Here is a 24,306-nt window from a genome sequence, read left to right on the forward strand (position 1 = left end):
AATAATGCACTTGTCGCTGAGAGTTGCCCACCGGATCTCTCAATATAACCAGGTGGGTTCTCCCTATTACATTAAACACCCACACTACAGCAATATACCAATTAGTAATTAATAAGGAGAGAAAAAAAAAAGGGGGGGGGGAAGAAAACCATGAAGGTAACCATCAAATCTCAATAAATATTTTGAAAATTAAACTATATATTCCCTTAACCACTTGCCGACTGCCGCAAGTACATATACTGCGGCGGTCAGCCCCTCACAGGCAAAGTGACGTATGGGTACGTCACCAGCCTGTGAGGCTCTGGGGAGCGAGCGCGCGCCGTCGGAGGCGCGCTCCCACTCCCGCGCGGTCACAGACCCCCCCGTGCGCGTGACCGGTGGACCCGATGTCCGCCGGTCACTCGGCGATCGTCGGTGCAGAGGGAGAAAGGCAGACGGCTGATGTAAACAAGCTGCCTGTCATTCTCCCCTGTGTAGGAATAGTGATCATACGGTTCTACTATGTAGGACCGTTGATCACTGTTCCTACACCTCAAGCCACAGCCAATCACAGTTAGAAACACGCCCCTAGGGACACACATAACCCCTCCCTCTCAAAAAAAGTTAACCCTTTCACTGCCAGTGTAATTTTACAGTAACAGTGCATATGTATAGCACTGATTACTGTAGAAATGTCACTGGTAACCCCAAAAGTGTCAAAAATGTCAGTCAAGGGTCCCATCTGTCCGCCGCAATGTCGCAGTACCGCAAAAGAAATCACAGATCGCCGCCATTACGCGTTAAAAAAACATCAAAAATTACAGAAATCTTTCCCTTAGTTAGTAAACGCAATAATTTTTGCGCAAACCAATCAAAATACGCTTTTTGCAATTTTTTTTTACCAAACATATGTAGCAAAAAACAAATTGGCTGAAAATGTTAAAAAATGTTGATTTTTTTACATTTTTTGGGGGGGAATTTCATATAAAAAAATGTGAAAAATATTGTTATTTTTGCAAAATTGATGCTCTTTTTTTGTTTATAGCGCATGATCAAAAAATTGCACAGGTGATCAAATACCACCATAATAAAGCTCTGTTTGTGGTTAAAAAAAAGACGTCAAATTTGTTTAGGTTCAGCGTCACACGACCGCGCAATTGTCCGTTAAAGTCACGCAGTGCCGAATCGCAAAATAGGCCCTGGTCAGGAAGGGGGTAAAATCTTCCGGGGCTTAAGTGGTTAAATGGGCTTAAATATTTAGTCCTCTCAGCCATATTGCCCAACTCTTATCAAATTTAATACAAGAAGAATTATTTAATGCCAATAATTGTTCATACTGATAATTCTCCTGTACCAAACATTTAACCTCAGAAACATTAGGGGACTCCATTAGAGGATTTCCATTTCCTAAGAATAATATTACGAGCAGCCATGAGAATATGAGTAACTACTTGCCTCATCTGGCTCGGATACAAGTCAATACCCAAATCCAATATTGCCAGACCCGAATTCAAGGGCGTTGTGGCTCCTGTAATAGTCCCCAGAAGCTAGAAAAACACCCTCCCAGTAACTTATAAGATTGGGACAATCCCACAATATGTTTAGCAATGTCCTTTTTCCACCACAATCACGCCAGCAATCCGAGGAAACACCAGGGGCAAACTATGCAATTCTCCCCGGGGGTATAATACCACCTATGGGTCATCTTAATTGTCATCTCCCAATGATTAACACAATGTGAGTAAAGATGGATGGACCTAAAGGCTGTTTGCCATTGCTCTATAGAATACTGTGTCTGAAGGTCAGTTTCCCATAGTTTCATACTTCAAAACTTAGACGGTTTTTGTTTGTCTTGTAAAAGGGCATAAAAAATTGATATACCCTTAGACTTAGGTTGGATTCCGAAAAAAAAAGTCCTAGCTTCCATAGGAAGTGCTAATTTTATAGAACATGTGTTTAGCTCCATTACATGAAATTAAGATTAATAATATAATTTAGATTACGAAATCTTCAGTTTTACATAAATTATTTGATGCAAAAATGAATACACCCCATAAACAAAAACGACTTCATCTAGTATTTTGTATGACCTCAATGATTTGTAGGACAGCATCAAGTCTTCTAGGCATGGAATGAACAATGATGATATATTTCAACATCTATCTTTTTCCATTCTTCAAGAACAACCTCTTTTAGAGCCTGGATGCTGCGTGGAGGGTGATGCTCAACTTGTCCCTTCAGAATTCCCCATAGGTGTTCCCCGATTAGGAGACATACAGTACTTGGCCACTGAATCACTTTCACCCTGTTCTTCTTCAGAAATGAAACAGTGGCATTCGATGCGTGTCATGTTGGAAAAGTGTACGATGACCAAGAGCACGGAGTGATGGTAGCATCTTCTCTTTCAACATAGAACAGTACATCTGTGAATTCCTGATACCACCAATGAAATGCAGCTCCCCAACACCAGCAGCACTCATGCAGCCCCACAGATTGATAATGCCACCACCATGTTTCACTGTAGGCACCATGCATTTTTCTTTGTACTCCTTACCTTTGCAATGCCATTCAGTTTTGAAGCCATCCATTCCAAAAACATTTATCTTGGTCTCATCCCACCGAAGTACAGAGTCCCAGTAGTCTTCTTCTTTTTCAGCATGGGCCCTGGCGAATTCTAGGCAGGCTTTTTTGTGCATGGGCTTTAGAGACTTCCTTTGTGGACGACACCCATGCATGCCATTCCTCTGCAGTGTACGCCATATTGTGTCATGGGAAACAATCTCCCCAGTTTGGCTTTCTACTAATTTAGCGAACTGCAGTGAACTTGAATGACAATTTTATTCAACCCTTCCTATCAGAAGATGTCTAGGTGTTAACTTCCGTGGATGGCCTGGAGGTCTCTGTGAAATTATTATTATTATTATACAGGATTTCTATAGCGCCAACAGTTTGCGCAGCGCTTTACAATGTGGGGGAAGACAATACAGTTACAGAGTACAATTCAATACAGGAGGAATCAGAGGGCCCTGCTCGTTAGAGCTTACAATCTAGAAGGGAGGGTCAAGTGAAACAAAAGGCAGTAACCGAGGGGGAAGGCAGATGGATAAAATGGAGGTATATTTGTTAGGTGTGGGTAGGATAGGCTTCTCTGAAGAGGAGGGTTTTCAGAGATCACCTAAAAGCTAATAGAGAAGGAGATAATCGGACAGATAAGGGTAAGGAGTTCCATAGGATTGGAGAGGCTCTGGTAAAGTCCTGGAGGCGAGCATGGGAGGAGGTGTCAAGGGAGCTAGAGAGCAGGAGGTTCTGAGAGGAACGAAGAGAGCGATTAGGTTGGTATTTTGAGACTAGGCTAGTGATGTAGTTGGGGGCTAAGCTGTGGATGGCTTTGTAAGATGTTGTTAGTATTTTGAATTTGATTCGTTGGGTGAGCGGAAGCCAGTGGAGGGCTTGACAGAGAGGAGCGGCGGACACTGAGCGATTGGTGAGGTGGATGAGTCTGGCGGCAGCATTCATGATGGATTGAAGGGGGGAGGAGCCTGTGTAGAGGTAAGCCAATGAGAAGGGAATTGCAGTAGTCGAGGCGTGAGATGACCAGGTTGTGAACTAAGAGCTTTGTTATGTCATTGGTTAGAAAGGGGCGCATTTTGGAGATGTTGCGGAAATGGTTGCAGTTCCATCTTTGTTCAATTTCTGTATTACTTTTGATACAGTATTCTGACTGATAAGTAAAGCTTTACTGATCTTCTTGTAGCCTTCACCTTTCTTGTGTAAAGAAATTATTTTCTTTCTCAAGCCTTGTGACATATCTCTTCTAGGTGGGGCCATTGCTGCAAAAGTAAGCGTAGAGGCTTGGGATGTAGGCTTTAGTCCTGCTTAGAAAAGTAAGGGGGGGGTGGCTTGGGACACAGGATATGATATTGCTTTGAGAAGCAAGGGGAGCGGCTTGGGACACAGAATTCGATCCTGCTTAGACAAGGGGAGTGGCTTGGGACACAGGATTCAATCCTGCTTAGAGAAGGGGAGTGGCTTGGGACACAGGATTCAATCCTGCTTAGAGAAGGGGAGTGGCTTGGGATACAGGATTCAATCCTGCTTAGAGAAGGGGAGTGGCTTGGGACACAGGATTCAATCCGGCTTAGAGAAGGGGAGTGGCTTGGGATACAGGATTCAATCCTGATTAGAGAAGGGGAGTGGCTTGGGACACAGAATTCGATCCTGCTTAGAAAAGGGGAGTGGCTTGGGATGCAGGCTTCAATCCATGTGATGCGATTCAGGTGCGAGGGGAAAAAAAGGGTCCTGCACCATTTTGGTGCGGATGCGATGTGATTTCAGCCATGGCCATGGCTGAAATCGCACCACACAGACATCCCATGATACGTGCACAGGAGTGCGGTGTTTTGTACACACCAGTGTGAACCTCGGCTTATAGTGGTAAAGGACTGGCTGTCAGCCACAGATAGGAAGCAATAAAACCCCATTGGAAGTTGGCATCTCTTTGAAAATGTCAAAAGAACTTAGTAATTCAAAACAGGCAAAAAACATCTTGAACTTTGAAATGACTTTCCAAAGAAAGATTTCTATATTGCAGTTTCTTCAGTTTTGACACTTCAACATAAAGCATTTGATGAGCAATTTATGAAGGATCAAGAGTGAAAAAAAAAAAAATTAACTCCAAATTGTTCTTTCTTCCTCCCACGCAGAACGCATCACCAGATAAATCCGCTCTGACTTGGCACCCTTTGTTAAATTGTGTTCATTATGTTATTATTTTGCAGCTCTGAAAGGTTATTATTCAAATGTAGCAACATTTTTATTTTATTTTTATTTTTTTTACACGTTGCGCGTCGTTACCGGCGGAGGGCTGATGTCATTTCACTGTAAGCGATTTGAGCTTGAAAATTTACGAATGCACCAATTAAACGAGAGCACATAATAATCATTAAGATCGAGATTTGCAAAACACATCCATCAGGCTGCCTAGATTGTTATTCGCCGCAGCGTTTCTTCCCACAATGAACTTAAAGGTCAAGGCACTTAACTAAAATAAAGAAAACAAAAAGATCTCAAATACTATAATGAGGTGCGGGGGAGCAATTCTCTCAGTAATATGTCATGAAAAAAAAAAATGAATTATAAAACATAATTAGGCAAGTAATTAAAAAGGAACATTGAATAAAATATTGGGGCATCTCTAAATGAGAAATTTCCACCAAAAATGCAAAAAATGCAAAAAAATATTTAGAGAAATTGTATTATTAGTCAATGGCTCACCTGCTAAAAAACATTTAAAAGACCCGATCAGTCACATTTGTTTGTGATTAACCACTTGACCTCCAATAGACTTTCGCCCATTCAAGTACTCTTCTGAGGATCCACTCACCCTGTTCCGCCCCCCCCCCCTCTACAATATGAGATCTTTGGGTGCACCCTGGGTTTGGTGGATTTTTATTACATCTTAAAACCACCAGACTTAACCCATATGGGAGATAATATACTAGGAATGTATATCCCTCGCGCCTAGGTATGTTTTTATAAATGTAAATCTGAAGACGTCATACGCACTGACGAAACGCGCGTAAGGTGGAACGCACGCCGCCAACGTCACTGGAGCCGGAGTGGAACGCAAGCCGGTATTCACCGCTCGCCACTCATGTGCTGCTTACCCAGCTGATGATTCACTATATTTTTATCTCTTATGCCTTGTACATTTGCCAAACCTATTAAATAGTTTTTTTACGGTAATATACTATCTGGAGGATTTTTTTCCTTAAAACCTGATCGGTATCCACAGAAGGAGGACATCCAGGAAAGGGCAATCCAGAGTCCCGTGGCACCACAAGGCCCAGCAGTATCCAGCCTGGTCTGGGAGACCAATTAAGCGCTATTAGGTCTTGATATCATAAGATATATAAGACCCACAACATCTGGTGAGTGTGCTACCTTATTAACCTCCACGGTGACATCAAGTACCAGCAGTGGATCACTGGAGGATCCCGCACAGAGAACCTGCACTTTATATTCACACTGCACTGAAGAAGAATTTGCAAATGTTGCACCAAAGTCACCTATGGCCCCTTTCACACAGGCGGACCGTTCAGAGCCTGTCTGTTTTTTTGGCGGATCTGAACGGTCCCCCCATGCATTCCTATGGGGCATCGGATGGCAGCGGAGACATGTCCGCTGACATCCGACCCGATCCGTCAAATCTGGATGGATGGAAACCCTATTTTCCATCCGTCCAGTGGATCGGATCGGACGGGATCGGATGAGAACGGACCGACGGTCCGTTCCCATCCGATTTTCCCCATAGAGATGTATGGGGAACTGACAGCTGTGTCTCCGCACACAGCGCGGAGACACAGCTGTCATCCTTCTGCTCAGCGGGGGATCGGCGGCTCGATCCCCCGCTGAGAAAAGCGGAGTCCGTTTGACGGACTTACTGTGGGAAAGGAGCCTATGAACTTTTATTTATGAACTTTTTTGTTTCAATTTATGAACTTTTTTGTTTCAATTTAAGCACCTTTGATTGAGTCACTACAGAGACTGCACCTTCCATCACCCACTTCCCTTTTTTAATTTTTTAATATTTTAAAATCTGTATTTATATTGCACAAGCATATTTATTTATCTACCGCACTGTATTTTATGTGTATGATGGAACATTATTCATTTATTTAATATCATCCTACGATTATTGTTTAGTTATCTTGTGTGGATTTATCACAAACAATATTTGCAATTTAACATGAAGCACTAAATAAGATTCAATATTTATGATTTTAAGCCCACCATTAATTTAATTAACACTATTTGCACTGGCTAAAAGCTTATCCAGTATTAGTTTATTTTACAGCAAGCGCTATAATTGGCCCCATTAACTGTGGCTAATTTTCACACTTAACCCATAGCCTCTGTCTTACTATGACCCTCATGCTGGCCTGCCTTGGGAGCCAAGAATCCCTTCATCTCTCGGGATCCCTCTGAGAGTTCTTACTCCAATCTCTACAGACAGATTCAGGGTAAGTCATTACTTATGCTGTTTTCTTGTGGCATCATACTGGGAAAATACATGCATAGACAATGAATATGGTGACTATAGACTGGTATTGATAATTGTTTCTAACCATATATGGACGTGATGACCTTTTACGTTTTTAATGGTAAAACCTATCGTTGATTGTTTGTATTGATTATCTTTAATCACAGACATCTTTGTGCCTCTTCCCCTGAAGAAGAAACTACAGATTTCGAAACATGTTGGGATCATTGTTTCCGAATCACCATCCATAGGCCTTGCACATGCCCTATTGTTGATTTGGTAACTGTATCACGGCACAGTTCATTGCACTAACTTGTCCATGTACCAGTCTGTATGTATGTTTTTTACAGGACCTGAGGTAATATATGTACCCAGTTCCCTTTTTGTGATTTTAAACTACCATGTATAATATAAAATAAAACTTTAGAATTTTACATTACTACTCTTTTCATGGTGTGCATACTGTATTAAACCCCATTTGGGGACCGATGTTTTCTTTGATATCCACTTTTTAGGGGGACAGCATGACATACTTATTATATATCACCCTACGCACACTCCTCCCCTGTATCCGATCACTAGTATAGATGGCTACTCTGTCAAATATTGCTCGATCTTTGTGATACCAATATTTAACTTAGATCTTCATATATATTTCTTATACTGTCATTTTACCTTATAGATATATGTTATGCATCTACGCTTGAGGAAGCAAACTTTTGATTCGCGAAACGCGTAGAGTTTTTCAAATGCAGTATTATCGGATGCAGTGCTTAATCATGTTTTATGTTTATGCCAATGTTGGAATTTCATATGTGTAGCGCTGATATCCTCCTATTGATGTGTGTCTGTATACTTTAATGAAACATCCATGGACATTGCTATGTTTTGAGTGGTTGAAGCTTGTGGACAGCCAGTGGCTGTCACCCGCTGATAGGCTTCCGCTGTGACTAAGCACAGAAGAATCACCCGGAAGTGCAGAATCACTGATATATATGTGATTCTGCACAGAACAGCCCCCGTGTAGCAGTAAATCTACTATAGTGTGTTCATTAAAATTAAAGTATTACTAAAGGCAAAACTTTGTTTTTTAGTTTTGGATAGAATGGTGAGGGATTAGAACCCCTGTCAGTTTTTACTGCAGTCTGTGGCCCCCGTTAGGGAGATTCACCCTCTCTATTTCTCCTGTGTACCATTATCATTGAAAGTGAAATAAAATCCCAAATTTTGGGTTGTCCCCAGGAAACTAATAGAGGGGAAAAATTCCAATAGGGACACTAGTCCTGGTGACCTGGGGGATTCCCAAGCAATTCACTTAAAGTGGTTGTAGTCAGAAGGTTTTTTAGCTTTATTATTTATGGTATAATTTGTTAACCACTTAAGCCCCGGAAGATTTTACCCACTTCCTGACCAGGCCCTATTTTGGGATTCGGCACTACGTGACTTTAACGGACAATTGCGTGGTCGTGCGACGCTGTACAGAAATGAAATCGGCGTCCTTTTTTTCCCACAAACAGAGCTTTCTTTTGGTGGTATTTGATCACCTCTGCGATTTCTACGTTTTGCGCTATAAACAAAAAAAGAGCGTAAATTTTGAAAAAATAACAATATTTTTCAAATTATTTTATATGAAATTCCCCCAAAAAAAAAAAAAATTTAAAAATCTAATTTTTTTAACATTTTAGGCCAATTTGTTTTCTGCTACATATGCTTGGTAAAAAAAAATTGCAATAAGCGTATTTTGATTGGTTTGCGCAAAAGTTATTGCGTTTACTAACTAAGGGAAAGATTTCTGTGATTTTTGGTGGGTTTTTTTTAACGAGTATTGTCGGCAATCTGCGATTTTTTTTGCCAGACTGCAACATTGTGGCGCACAGATCGGACCCTTGACTGACATTTTTGACACTTTTGGGGTTACCAGTGACATTACTACAGTAATAATCAGTGCTATACATATGCACTGTTACTGTAAAAATGACACTGGCAGGGAAGGGGTTAACTTTATTAGTGATCAAGGGGTTAAGTGTGTCCCTAGGGGTGTGCTTCTAACTGTAAAGGGGCGTGGCTAGTGGTGTAACAACAGAGACATACAATCCTACATAGCAGGACCGTATGATCTCTGTTATTACACAGGGGAGAATGACAGGCGGCTGTGTTTACATTAGCCGCCTGCCTTTCTCCCTCTCCACATCAGGTCCGCCGGTCACTCGCGCGGACTGCTTAGGGAACAAGCGGGGGTGGAAGCGTGCCTCCGGCGGCGCGCGCTTGCCCCCTAGAGCCTCACAGGCGAGCGACGTAGTCCTACGTCACTTTGCCTGTGAGGGGCTGACCGCCGCCGTAAATAGTGGAAATGTTATGGAGGTGAACAATGCAAAATATGAACAGTGATTTAATGTGGGGCTGAAAGGAGAGGTCAGTGTCCAGGATGACATCTAGCAGTCTGGTATCAGTGGAGGGACTGGTACAATGGTTAGTTGTGCCGTGAACCTCAATAGAAAAGCAGGACAAGGAGACACGGGCTGGGGGAGAATGTTACAAGCTCAGTTTTAGACAGATTGAGTTTGAGGAGGTGGTGTGATTTCTATTTTTATATTTCAGCTACTTACTGTAGTTAGTTATGCACAAGAAAACAGAAGGAGCGAGTTGAGGTTTAGAGGGATACAACTGAGTTTCAGCAGCATAGAGATGGTCCATGGAGATTATCAACTGACACAAAGAGGTGAAGATAAGGTGAAAATAAGCCTTGGGAGACCCATATGGAAGGAGGAAGCAGAGGTGATGGAATTGTAGGTGATGCTAAAGGTGTGCTGAGATACCTAGGAGGAGAACCAGGGTTGGGGAGTGTGACAGACCCAACCAAAACATGGGCTTTTTTTTGAAGGGGGTTGACGCAATTAATGCTGGTTTGGCCTGTCAATACCCCAACAAAACACAGAGGCCCCAAATCAGTATCCGGGTCCTCTAATTCTCAGGGAGAAATTTCTGTGTGTTTCAGGGAGAAATGGACTTAAATCCAAAGTAAAACTACCCAAAAGGTTCCCCAGGCACACACCTCCCAGAGCCTCTTCAAATTCCAGGGCATGTGCCAGGTCAGTAGACAAGAGGATAGCCTGCAGTCGCCTCCAAAAGCCCTTTGGAGGTGGGTCAAACCCTTCGCCAACTATTGAACCTTTGTAGATTTACCGAGAACCACAAAACAGATGTTCCAGATATGGCTCAACTCTGTAGCAGAAGCCATCTCATAAACGATCTAAAGAATATGGTGGTGATGGGGATATAGGGATCTTCAAATCATGGAAAGAGATGCTGGAATGGGAATAGAAATTCATACACAAATTCAAAACTCTAGAGCAGGGGTTCTCAGCCAAGGTTCCAGAAAACCTGAAAAAGTTATTTTAGGTAAGGGTTTCTCTGTATTGAAAGGTTGAGAAAGGTTGCTCTAGACCAGTGTTTCTCAACCTTTTTTTCATTCAAGACGCCCTCCCTTTAAAATTATAGACACCCATTCTAAAATGTAAAAAAAACATTTCTAAAAATGTTACATAATGCAGCAACACCCACATATAGGCCACCCAACGTTAGAGGTGATTTATTCTTCCAAAGCAAATCCACTTTTGCACACTGGTACTGACTAGTATTCCAATTTTTCTCTTCTCCTTCAATTTTTCTCCATCAATTAGCTAATGTTACGTCTGTGCTGAGGGAAAGGAGCAGAGGAGGGTCAAACAAGGGTGCTGTGGAGGCAACAAACATCCTCCTCATTAACTGACGACCTCATTGGTTGCTAGCATGCCAATGTCTAGTCATAATGGTGCATAATAAAAAGGCATTTTGTCAAGGCACCCCTGAAGAAACCTCAAGGCACCCCAGAGCCCCCCTGCCCCAAAGCACCAACCCCCCATGTTGAGGGCATGTGGCCTGGTATGGTTCAGGAGGGGGGGCGCTCACTCACCCCCACCCCCCATCCTGGACAGCCAGGCTGTGTGCTCGGGTAAGGGTCTCATATGGATTCTAGGGGGAACCCCACGTCGTTTTTTTTTTTTTTTTTTAATTTGGTGCCTGGTATGGACGGCGGGGGGGGGGGACCCCACACCTTTTTTTTTCAGCAATACTGACATAAACTGATATAAGTGCCTATATATATATATATATATATATAACTTTGTGATATACACTGCACTATCTGATCTCAACAAACTGTAAAAAAGCAAAAATCTCTCTCCTTGCAATGTATTATTAACTATAGAATTTCACTTATAAATCACCCGCTGACCAAGGGACTCAAACCCACAACCTCACAATTGCAAGCCTGGTATTCTACCAGCTACACCAACATCAAGCACATTTAGGTTGAACACACTTTCCCTGCCTGTTAGGTAACTAACTCTTATCTCACCCTACAGACAGTGGATGAGATAAAAGTTAGGGTGAGATTGCTGGTGGGTTTGAATCCCCTGACCAGCAGGTAATTTATTGGAATCAGAGTTCACGATAATTCGACGAACGAGCGAACAACCATTGTTCGAGTCAAACTCGAAGCTCATCCCTACTGGCCACCACCGTTCCCTCTCTGACTGGCTGATCCTTCCTCTTATCACTCCTCACTTCATAACCTCAAGGGTTAACTAGGAATATACACTTTATCCCTAGTTCTGCCAGTATGTCTGTGTGTGTATATGGTATATATCTACTGAGAACATGTCATCATCTTCAGTGTAGTCAGTAACGTACATTTCAGGGCTTTTTGCCCACTTTAATTTAAAGCAAAATTCAAAAAATCCCACACAATATTATCCTTGCAGGGGTTTGCAGCATCACAATGACAAATTGAAAATTTCCAGCCTCCTGGCTATATGGACTGTGTAGTCCCTAAACCTGTCTCCGCACACACAGTCTAATTACAAACATACCTCTCTCAGGCAACAGCCTGGTCAGTTCACCTATCCTTGAGTCCAGGACAGACACTCTCCCAGAATCTATTTACACATGCTACTAATGCAGCAGCTTGTCTCCAGGGAAATAGCCCTCAACCAAAGATAACCACTGTACTAAAAGGGTCATTCACACCTGCCCAATTAGTGTTCTGAGATCCAGGAAAAGTATGGACCCATGGTTAGAGGCTTCATCTCCCCCAAGTCACTGAAAAGCCTCTGGGCTCCAGAACCCAGTGCAGGAACCCAGGGTTAGAGGCTTCGTTCCTCCAAAGTCTATGCAAAGTCCCTGTGCACCAGACCCTAGTCCAGGAACCCAGTGTTAGAAGCTTCATCCTTCCCAAGTTTATGAAAAGCCTCTGGGCTCCAGAACAAAGCCCAGGAATCCAGGGTTAGAGGCTTCATCCTTACAAGGTTTATGAAAAGGCTCTGGGCTCCAGAACCTAGTCCAGGAACCCAGGGTTAGAGGCTTCATCCTTCCCAAGTCTTTGAAAAGCCTCTGGGCCCCAGAACCTAGTCCAGGAACCCAGGGCTAGAAGCTTCATCCTTACCAAGTTTATGAAAAGGCTCTGGGCCCCAGAACCTAGTCCAGGAACCCAGTGTTAGAAGCTTCATCCTTACCAACTTTATGAAAAGGCTCTGGGCTCCAGATCCTTGTCCAGGAACCCAGGGTTAGAGGCTTCATCCTTCCAAAGTCTTTGAAAAGCCTCTGGGCTCCAGAACCTACTCCAAGAACCCAGAGTTAGAGGCTTCATCCTTCCCACTTTTTTGAAAATCCTCTTGGCTCCAGACCCCAGTCCAGAAACCCAGGGTTAGAGGCTTCATTCTTCCCAAGTCTCTGCAAGGCCTCTGGGCTCGAGAACCCAATCCAGGAGTTACCAATTCTGGAGAAACCTGCAAAACCAGTTGCTTCGCTTAGAACAGACATCATTGAGAACCCTGAGTGCAACCCTTCCAACACTGTGTCAAGACACACAGGACTTGGGCACAGGCACAGGAGCAAATCAGCAAATAAAGCAGTTTATTTCAGTTGGGCCCAGCCTACCTGTATCAAGGAAACTAGCAATGATGACAGCAAACACATAATACCACTCACTGGGTTGATTTATTAAAAACTGGAGAGTGTAAAATCTGGTACAACTCTGCATTGAAACCAATCAGCTTCCACTTTTTTTTTTTTTCAAAGCTTATTTGAACAAGCTGAAGTTAGAAGCTGATTGGCTATCATGCACAGCTGCCCCAGATTTTGCACTCTCCAGTTTTAGCAAATAAACCCCACTGTGTAAAAATGTCAGGCATCTGTGATAACCAATGGAAAAAAGCATTAAATATAGGCTCAACCAGAGGCCAAAAAGTAAATCATAAAAGGCTTACGGAATAACCAAAATAACAATTAGTAAGCGAAAAACAGCACATAACATACCTGAAATGCACATCTAATTTAATGCCGTAAACAAGTACCGTCCATTATGCATCTACAAAATGCCAAAGCAGCATGGAGCCGTCGGTGCTATGCGTTGCTACGGAAATGGAAATTGACAGTCTCCGGAGACAGATCAGCAGAAAAAGCATAAGAAGGTGACAGACTGTTCCCATCACACCTCTAACATATAGAATAAAAGGGACTTTAAATGTTGCTATTATGTCAGTTGTTTGCAAAGCTCAGAGCTGCAATGTTAACACCTCCTCCATTTCCAAATATAAATTTGAAAAAGGTGCGAAGATAAAAGTCCTGACATTTTCTCACACACCAGCAATTTATCCATTACAACTGACAGGCAGATAATTAGTTGCTGATAATGTGTAATCTAAGGGTATTATTGATGAAATTGTAGACTTCCAACTGAGTTCCTTCACATCTTCTCCCCACCGGTGGAATCATTGAAACCAATTCTTAGAAGCACATGGTAGACCTTTTGACCTGCAAAATATTAATTTTGAATTCTTCCTTTTCCTTATATTTTATATAGTTATATCCAGCATTTTTCCTTTACTTTGTCTTTCACATATAAGGTTTTGGTGGGCTGCAATCCATTTTTTATTTACTTACTCCTAAACCCTGCACTCTGTGCCTTACTTACTCCTGCCCCTTGCTTTTTGCACATTGCTTACTCCTGACACCTGCTCTTAATGCATTACTTACTCCTGCCCCCTGCACTCTGTGTGTTACTTACTCCTTCCCCCTGCTTTCTGCACATTACTTACTCCTGATACCTGTGCTTAATGCGTTACTTACTCCTGCCCCCTGCACTCTGTGTATTACCTACTCCTTCCCCCTGCTTTCTGCACATTACTTACTCCTGCAACCTGCACTTTGTGTGTTACTTACTCCTGCCCCCTGCTTTTTGCACATTACTTACTCCTGATACCTGCGCTTAATGCATTACTTACTCCTGCCCCCTGCACTCTGTGCATTACCTATTCCTGACATCTGTCCTCTGTGGATTACTTACTCCTGCAACCTGTACTCTGTGTGTTACTTACTCCTGCCCCCTGCTTTCTGCACATGACTTATTTCTGACCCCTGCACTCTGTGCATTACCTATTCCTGACATCTGCACTTTGTGGGATACTTACTACTGACACTTGCACTTGATGTTTTATCTTCTCCGGCCTCCTCCACATTGTGCGTTATTTACCCATCACACCTGCACTCTGTGCGTTACCTAATCCTCAAACCCACACTCTTTGCGTTACTTATTTCTGACACCTGCACTTTGTGCATTACTTACTCCTACCCCCTGCAATCTGTGTGTTACATACTCCTGCCTTCTGCAATCTGTGTGTTACTTACTCCTGCCCCCTGGAATCTGTGTGTTACTTACTCCTGCCCCCTGCAATCTGTGTGTTACTTACTCCTGCCCCCTGCAATCCGTGTGTTACTTACTCCTACTCCCTCCTTTCTGCACATTACTTACTTCTGACCCCTGCACTCTCCTATTCCTGACATCTGCATTTTGTGGGCACGTACTACTGGCATCTGCACTTGATGTTTTACCTACTCCTGGCCCACTGCACATTATGCGCTACCCATCACACCTGCACTCTGTGCATTACTTATTCCTCAAACCCGCACTCCTGACACCTGCACTCTGTGAATTACTTACTCTTTCCTCCTGCAATCTGTGTGTTACTTACTCCTGCCCCCTGCTTTCTGCACATCACTTATTCCTGACACCTTCACTTGGTGTTTTACCTACTCCTGTCCCCTGCAATCTGCATTACTTACTCATTACACCTGCACCAAGGATTCCTCCAAAGGTGTCCAGAGATTCCGTGAGCTGTAAATGATTGACCTCCCATCTGATAGTACCTAATATGTCTAGGGACAATGCCACTCAGCAAAGCCAACAACATGACACCAATGATCTTTTTGTCTACCTGTAGGTGTGGCATTCTGACCACTATTGTAAGGCTTGAATTCTTTCCAAAAAACACAAATATATGGGGTATTTTTTACACTGATCCGCAAAAAACTGGCTTTAGAAGGTGGTTCCCTGAAAATTATTTTAAGGGTTCCTCTGTTTTAAAAAGGTTGATAAAGGCGGCTGTATAAAAAAAAAAATTATCAGATTACAGAAGTGTTATTGGGGTAATTAATGAGAAGCCCTGGCACGATCCTCACTCTAAGCGAGAATCCGTTTGAAATGCCCAGAGAAGCCAACCATTATTGAGATACATGGTCTGGACTCAGGCTCGGAAACCAGTAGCAACAGCAGTAGAGAGGCTCACGCCAGCCAGCTGGATAAGTATACAAGAGCTCATGATGGTGGAGATGAGTTTTGCTGCGTGTTAGTACCAGGTCGCATTCCTCAGGATCACCTCACCAAAAGGTGAACAAGCTGGGATGCAGTAGATACAGCAGGTAGAAATCAAGCAGAAGAGCAGTCAGCAAACAAGCCTAGGGTCAGTAAAAAGTGCTTGCAGGTTGGGAACAAGCAGAAGCGTAGTCGAAGAACAAGCCAAAGGTCAGTAACGAGTGGTAGTAGAGATACGGTAGGCAGAGTGATAAGAGCGAGATATTGGCTGGATAGAGCACAATAATCTGGCAAACAGGAAGTGAAAAGGCATATTCTAAACAGGAGGTTCATTGAAGGAGCAAAAAGTTCAAGGTTCACCAGAAACAAGGTACAAGTCAAGATTATCCAATGGATCAGACAGGGTGCTATCCAGCATCTCAGATGGCTCAGCAGGGAGCGCTACTGCCAGATGCAGAAGAAATTGTGGGTTCAGATCCTGGACCTGACAGTATAACTATCTTCTTAGCACACTTAAAGGACCATTTTTCAGAACTGTATAAAACCTGAAGAAAGCATCTAAAGAATCTACAGCTTCCATCTTTAATAACGCACATTAGGCAATAGGAGGGATCACTCAAAGTGATTGTAAAGGCAGAAGGTTTTTTTTTAATGTAATGCATTCTATGCTTTAAGATAAAAAGCCTTCTGTGTGCAGCAGCCCCCCTAATACTTACCTGAGCCCATCTCGATGCAACAATGTTGTACGAGAGATTTGGCTGTCTAGTACTCTCCCTCCTCATTGGCAGTAGCGAAGCACCATTTAGATAGAAAGGGGCGGAGCTTGGCCATGGCTCCATGTCTGAATAAACACCAAGAGCAGCGGCTCAGCACGGCTCGGGTGCCCCCATAACAAGGACCTTGCTGTGGGGGCACTCAACAGGAGGGAGGTGCCAGGAGAGCCAAAGAGGGACCCTAGAAGAGGAGGAACAGGGCTGCTCTGTGCAAAACCACTGCACAGAGCAGGTAAGTATATCATGTTTGTTATTTCTAACCAAAAAAGAAAAAAAAAACAGACTTTAGTATCACTTTAAACTTCAAATATTCAGCATTATTGGATGGCTAACGTGGTGTCAATGCTCTACTACTACCAAAGGATCTTATTTTAACCACTTTAGGACTGCTCACATTGCTGCTACTGCAGCAAGATGGCAGCCCTGGGTCCAGCGACGTAGGCCTACGTCGCTGGATTCTTCCCTCTTTCGGCAGCGCGCGCGCGCCGCCAGAGGCTCGTTCCCACTGTGTGTAGACACAGAGGGAGTCAGGCCAGGGGAGGAGAGGCGGCGATCACCGTCTCTCTTCCCCGATCTTCGGGGAAAGACTGAGAAAATCCGCCCGCTTGTGTAAACAAAGCAGGCGGATCTTCTCTGTGACAGGCAGGGACAGATCACAGGATTCAGCATAGCTGAACCTGTGATCTCTGTCTGTGTCACACAATCCCCTCCCCCCACACACGTCAGTAAGCATGAGGCACACATTTAACCCCTTGATCACCAAGTGTTAACCCCTTCCCTGCCAGTGTCATTATTACAGTAACAGTGCATATTTTTAGCACTGATTACTGTAGTAATGTCACTGGTCCCCCAAAAGTGTCAAAAATGTCAGTTAGGGGTCCGATCTGTCTGTCACAATGTCGCAGTACCGCAAAGAATCACAGATCGCCGCCATTACCAGTAAAAAAAATAAAACAATAAAAATGTTTCCCATAGTTAGTAAACGCGATAACTTTTGCCCAAACCAATCAAAATACGCTTATTGCAGTTTTTTTTACCAAAAATATTTAGCAGAAACCAATTTGGCCTAAAATGTAAAAACATTTTGATTTGTAAATTTTTTGGGGGGGAATGTTATATATCAGAATGTGAAAAATATTGTTTTTTTTTTCAAAATTGTCGCTCTTTTTTTTCAAAAATTAAAAACTGCAGAGGTGATCAAATACCACCAAAAGAAAGCTCTATTTGTGGGGAAAGAAAAGGACAAATTTAATTTGGGTACAGCGTCGCACGACCGCGCAATTGTCCGTTAAAGTAACGCAGTGCCGAATCGCAAAATATGGCCTGCTCAGGAAGGGGGTAAAATCTTCCGGTCTTAAAGCGGTTAAAAATACGCTCATTGAGAATTTTTTTGTCAAAGACATGTAGCTAAATACATTTTGACCTAAATATATGACAAAAATTGAATATATTGGATATTTTTTAACTGTCAAAGTAGAAAATGTCAATTTTTCGCAAAATTTTCACTCTTTTTTTATTAATATCGCAAAAAATAAAAAGCGCAGAGGTGATCAAATACCATCAAAAGAAAGCTCTGTTTGTGGGAAAAAAAGGACGTAAATTTTGTTTGCGTACAGCGTCACACGACCGCGCAATTGTCAGTTAAATTCGCGCAGTGCCAAGTTGAAAAAAGTGGCCTGGTCATTAAGCAGGAAAATCCTCCGGTCTAAAAGTGGTTAATGCAGAATATTTAGGAAGTTGTATAAATTCAGCTTGACTCAAAAAAAGTTTTTATTTTGTAAAATTAGTTTTGATATTTTGCTATGCGGACAGAGTTTGCAAAACTTTCACAACAAAAAAAAAATAATGTATATCTCCAAAGTTCTATTCAAACTTCTCCAGCGTGGGCAGCAATAAAAGACGTCCTAGAGGCCCTTAAACTCATTAAACAGATGATACATTTCAAGAACGCTAATCGCTTCATAATGAGGTTTGATATAATGATAATTGCACATCAAAGTCCAATTCAATTGGTTTTTCATTTTCGTGGACATAAAATTTTAAATAAAATAAACAGCCATAAATGAGAACTATAATTGCTGATTGTGACTGGAGATAGGGGGAAGCTCAGCACAAAGCAGGAAAAGTAAATACAAAGTTGGAGAAGTTTGGTGGAACTTTTCTTTGCCGTCAGTGAATTTCTGTTTTATGTGGACTGTGCAGATGGGGTTTTGTAGCCCGGGGGGACTTTTCTCTTATGATTCTCTAGAGGCACGCTGTCCTAGAGGCTCGGAATGGATGTAAAGAGTCAGGTGCAATGCAGTCCCATTGAGACAGAGGATTTACTTAATGATTGCAGCAACTTCCCCGCTCTCATATTAGGATGCAGCTCCTGCTTTATGCTCAAATTGTATTCTGATGCAAAATGAGGCCGTCAAAATAAAATAGCCATTGGCAATGACACCCGAGCATAGAAAACCTATTGAAATTCTCTAACCATTGCGACAAAGGATTAGAGAGAAAGCTCAGGCCAGGTGATAATGATAAATGGTGGGCATTTAGGTTACTGTGATGTAGCATCCTCCTAGTTTAGAGCAGGTTGCTAGGTAAATTTAGTTTGTCTCCCCTATATTCATTGAAGCAAGGGTTGATTATTTAGGGCTAGTCAGTGTTTCAGAGGCTGCTGCTCTGCTGCTTTTCCCTGTCTTCTAGAGGATTCTAGAAGAAAGCGATGAGCAGGCAGCCTGAATATTTATGGGATTCCAGCCAATCCCTGGGGAGGTGTGCCCAGAAGGTGGTGAGAGAGCACATCAATAGTCTGAGGTGTGAGCAGTCAGTGCAGTGTTCCTTGGTCCAGTCCTGCAGGAGGAGACCTGTGCCCCTGGTGCCCCTGGTGCAGGATCCTTATGAAGTCTTAAGGAAGACACTGAGGTCCCAGCTAGGCTTAGCTGGGGAGGGGGGGGGGCAATTTGTAGACGCATTGTCCAGGGGTAAAGTTGGGTCAGGAGGAAACTCGCTGGAGAGACCCAGGAGGAAGTTGGTCAGAAAGAGTCCAATTGTCCTGTGGAGGTTTGAGACTACATCTCCCTCACTAGGAAGAGCCTGGTGGATATCAGAAAAAGACAACCAGTGATCCTGTGTGTAAGTGAGTAAATGCCCCCCCCCCCCCACAATGCTGAAGAGAAATGACAGTGTGTAGCTTTAAACTCCTGAGGAAGTACAAGTTACCAGCAGCATTAGGAATCATGTGGGGCATTTAGTGTGTGCAGTGCAGCCAGCAACTTGTGCAGCAGTGTAGCCAGAAGTGCAGTCAGCAGTTTGTGAAGTGCGGTCAGAGGTTGACGAGTCCTCAAACTGTCCAGTTGCAATTTACCAGGATATCCCATGCTCCCTACCCCTATCCAAGTTCATGTTCCAATAAAAACCTTAAAAATAAATTCCTAGACTGTTTCCTGAGCCAGTGGAAGGATGAAGAAAATGCAGTATGCCTGGCTGGGTGTGCCTAAAAGGGGAAATTTGGACCAAATTTACCAGCGGCTCCTCAGGGGGTGCACTACAGTAAGTTGTCCTTATTCATCTGACAATAGAAGAAGCATAGAAGTGCAGTAACTCTTAGAAATCAATAATAATGTATTCTGATTAAGTTAACCAATATAGGATGGATTTTAATTGGTTGGTTGGAAGTATAGTAGTATACTTCAGGGGTCCATTCACACTAATGTGCTGCAATAATGCACAGTATGCATCTCAACGCACCTTGCCCTCCAGCACAACACACTTACATGCTCCTATAAAGGCTACATGCATGATTGTTGTCATCTCTTTTGGTGAATAAGTATAGAGATACAATGTACCCCTATTCATTCACATGGGGGAACGGAATCCAGGGGCCCCCTTATTAAAAGGGGCTTCCAGATTCCGATAAGCCCCCTGCCCGCAGATCCCTACAACCACTGCCCAGGGTTGTTGGGAAGAGGCCCTTGTCCCCTTATATACACTGTACAGCTGTGCCACTTTACAGGCAGGCTAAGGGGACCCCCGAGACACTATATTTATAGGAGTTTTTCATTTTTATTGTTTCACTTTAAGCATCATTAAAATTACTGCTTCTTTACAATCAACAGTTTGAGGAAAAAATAATTGCATTGATACATGTCCACCATACCCTTTTTATGGCCAATAACTTGCACATAAGCCTTCAAAATGGGGGCTTTTGATTTTTCATGTTAGGGTCCCATAGACATTATTACAGTTCACGGCTCAGGGACAAACGTTTTTCCTGTTGGGGAGTTCTGCTACAAACCGAACAGGGGGGTGTTCGGCCCATCTCTACTAGTGAGTAGAGACCCTGACTGACTTCCTACAACAGCGTAATCCATGAGACTTTCCCCATGGCCCCCAGCTTTGATACATTAACTATTCTGGAGGAACCTCATGGTCCCCAGCTTTGAGAAAATAGACTGTTCTGTAAAATACCTCATGGTTCCCAGCTACAGTATGAGAGCTGGACTGTGCTACCTTTACTAAGGGAAGAGCATTCTCTGCCAACTTTTTTAAGCGTTTTGGAGTATCCCCTGCCATTTACCCCTCTCCTGTTAAAGTTCTGTAAGCAATAAATCTTAAAAAGATATCCCCGTAACCAGTGATGGTGAACCTTGATACCCCAGATGTTTTGGAACTAAATTTCCCATGAAGCTCAACTACACTGCAGAGTGCATGAGCATAATAGGAAATGTAGTTCCAAAACATCTTGGGTGCCAAGGTTCACCATCACTGCCCTAGACCATGGATGCTCAACCTGAGGCCCTCCAGCTGTTGCAGAGCTATAAATCCCATGGGCTATTGCAAACCGCTGAAAATTAAAAGCATGACTCCCAAAGGCAGAGGCATGATGGGACTTTAAGTTCTGCAACAGCTGGAGGGCCACAGGTTGAGCACTCATGCAGAACTACAAATCCCATGAGCTATTGCAAACTGCTGAGAATTAGAAGCATGACTCCCAAAGGCAGAGGTATGATGGGACTTCAAGTTCCGCAACAGCTGGAGGGCCACAGGTTGAGCACTCATGCCCTAGACCAGTGATGGAAAACCTTGGCACCCTAGATGTTTTGGTACTACATTTCCTATGATGCTCAACTACACTGTGCATGAGCATCATGACAAATGTAGTTAAAAAACATCTGGGGTGCCAAGTTTCGCCATCACTGCTATAGACTGTGTGACTTGCAGCCACTGTAGTACATGAGAACCCATCTAACTCTCAGCAGATCCTTTGGGGGGTAGAGCTACACCTGATTAGCATACTTGTTTCAGATCACTGACTCTGATTTAGGGCTGCTGTTAAAAATCATGTTGGGAATCAAGGGGGACAGCCTACGGGACAAGGAAGGGGATCGTAAAGGCATGGAGGGGGACATTCCATTATAGGAACTGATCCCCCTGTGTGTCTCCCCCTGCAGCAGCCAAAGGGAGGAAGAGGAGAAGACAGCTTTAAGCTGCTGCAGGAAGAGACACCCAGGGGATCAGTTTCTTCAATTGCCCCCTCCTACTTGCCCCAATTGCCCCCTCCTACTACTCTAATTCCACTGCTGGCCTGGGCTCCATACAGGGGGACTGGTGCTACCCCCGTATTAGTGGCCCTGCTCTGAATCATTATGAATGCCAGCAGTGGCGTAGCGTGGGTTGTCAGCACCCGGGGCAAGGCAAGTAATTTGCGCCCCCTAACCCGACTTTGAGGTCACAAAAGTGTGAAAGGGGCCTTCAGTAATCAAGGTATAGTGTGCCCCCTTTCAATGCAGAGTGACCAGCTTGCCCCCTTTCAATGCAGAGAGACCAGCCTGCCCCCCTTCGATGCAGAGAGATCATCGTGCCCCCTTTCAATGCAGAATGACCAGCGTGCCCCCTTTCAATGCAGAGAGACCAGCGTGCCCCCTTTCAATGCAGAATGACCAGCATGCCCCCTTTCAATGCAGAGAGACCAGCGTGCCCCCTTTCAGTGCAGAATGACCAGCATGCCCCCTTTCAATGCAGAATGACCAGCGTGAGGCGGCATAGGCGAGGCTTGGCTTGCAACGCCACTCCACCCTACACCAATGGACAGATGAGGCACAGTCCAGCCCCGCCCCGACCCACCATTTTCAGCCATAGGGTGGCCGCGCTGGACTTATCCCAGCTTAAAGCTGGAGGCAGCCGCAGACAGTGTGTGAACTGTGTATGTCAGAGTCAGAAAGACAGAGTGACACTGCGGATGCGCCCCCCAAGATGTTGCGCCCGGTGCGGCCGGCCCCCCCTGCACCCCCCACGCTACGCCACTGAATGCCAGGCAATCAGCGTTTTCAGAAGGAGAAGTCAGCGATGCAGCTTCTGTACTTCTGCTATACAGGTTTCCTTAGATAGGCAGACTGGTATTCTCTGAGCTTTCCTGATTTATGATAATTGCATTCACTGTTTCCAGTTTCTTGTATTCATTTAAATATCTGCTGGGTTTATTCATGCATGGTAAATTTTCTTTAATCTGCTCCGACAAGGCAAGGCAGCGACTTGAATATCTTCGTATTTCTTCATATTCTGGATCATTTGACTCTTTAGGGCTTAAAGTCAACCTGAACGCAAAAAGTAAAGCTAAAGTGAACTTTAAAAAATTGTAATTGTGCTTAAGCAGTTGGCTAAAGTATTCATTTTTTTTTTTACCACCATGACTGGACAGGAGCAGGCTGTAAAAACGTAAGTAAATATACTGTATATCTTTCCTACACAGGTTAGTTAGTAAAGGTATAAGGAGGGGTTAGGGGCCACTTATAAGGCTAGTAAACGCGGAACTTCATCCTAAAGGGGAATTTATGCTTTATGCCCTTCTCCCTACCTCCTCCAACATTTTCCATGGTACATTTCTTGTGTTGAAGTCGTCAGCCCCATAGATTTCTGTTTTGCTAACTACTGTACAGTGATTGTAAATGCTTTCTTTTTCCTTTTTATTAAAATAACAAACATGTTATACTTATCTGCTCTGTGAAAATGTTTTGCACAGAGCAGCCCCAATCCTTCTCTGCTCAGGTCCCCCACTGGTGCTCCTGGCTCCTCCCCCTATGGCTAGCAGCGTGCTGGTGCTTGACTAACTCGTGCCCTAGGCAAGACTAACACATCCCCCCCCCCCCCCCACCAATGCTGCGCGAACTGGCTGGGGGTAGGGAGAGGTGCTAGTCTTGCCTAGGGCATGGGTTACTACAACAGGGAACAGGGTCAGAGCAGGATAATTTTGCCTACGTCTGGAAACCTAATTATGCCCACCTGCCCAGCTGTCCTTGTGTCTGCCTCGTCTGGTTACCTAGCGTCCTAGGAGGGAGGTACTAAGAGTCGTGATTCGGGGGGATTTGTCTTGGGAGGGGGATAGGGAAGAAGATTTGTGCTAAATGGGGGGGGGGGATTTGGTGGCAATTTGTGCTGGGAGGGGGGATTTCAAAAAGGGGAGGATATTTCTACTAGAAGGGGAAAATAATTGTGTGGTAGGAGGGGTAAATTTATTTTTTGTTTGGGGGGGGGGGCAGCTGGGGGGATTTGGGGGAGGGCAAAGGTTTGTGCTGGGAGGGAAGATTTCAGTAGTGGGGCAGATTTGTACTGAGAGGAGGGGAGATTTATGCTTAGGGGGTAAGCATGCAGATTAGTGCTCTTGTGTTTTTGTGCAAGTCAGGACAGGGAGAGGGTATACAGGAGCAGGTTCAAGCATGCGCGAGAAGGAACAGGAACTGTGTAGCTGGTTACGAGGAGCACAGAACAAGGGGCACACAGGCAGAACAGTGAGGCAAGATGAAGTAGCAGAAGAGGAACTAAATACTCTCCCAGCAGCC

The 24,306-nt window shown here is 43.8% G+C and overlaps 1 protein-coding gene across 1 annotated transcript in view; it reads right to left on the reverse strand.

The window, feature by feature from the left end:
* Positions 1-24,306, reverse strand: part of LOC309557562 (contactin-associated protein-like 5) — a 691,665-nt gene that overhangs the window by 167,458 nt on the left and 499,901 nt on the right. The gene's annotated exons all lie outside the window — the stretch shown is intronic.

The sequence above is a fragment of the Pelophylax lessonae genome (assembly GCF_965119305.1).
Source record: "Pelophylax lessonae genome assembly, chromosome: 6".
Classification (NCBI taxonomy): domain Eukaryota; kingdom Metazoa; phylum Chordata; class Amphibia; order Anura; family Ranidae; genus Pelophylax; species Pelophylax lessonae.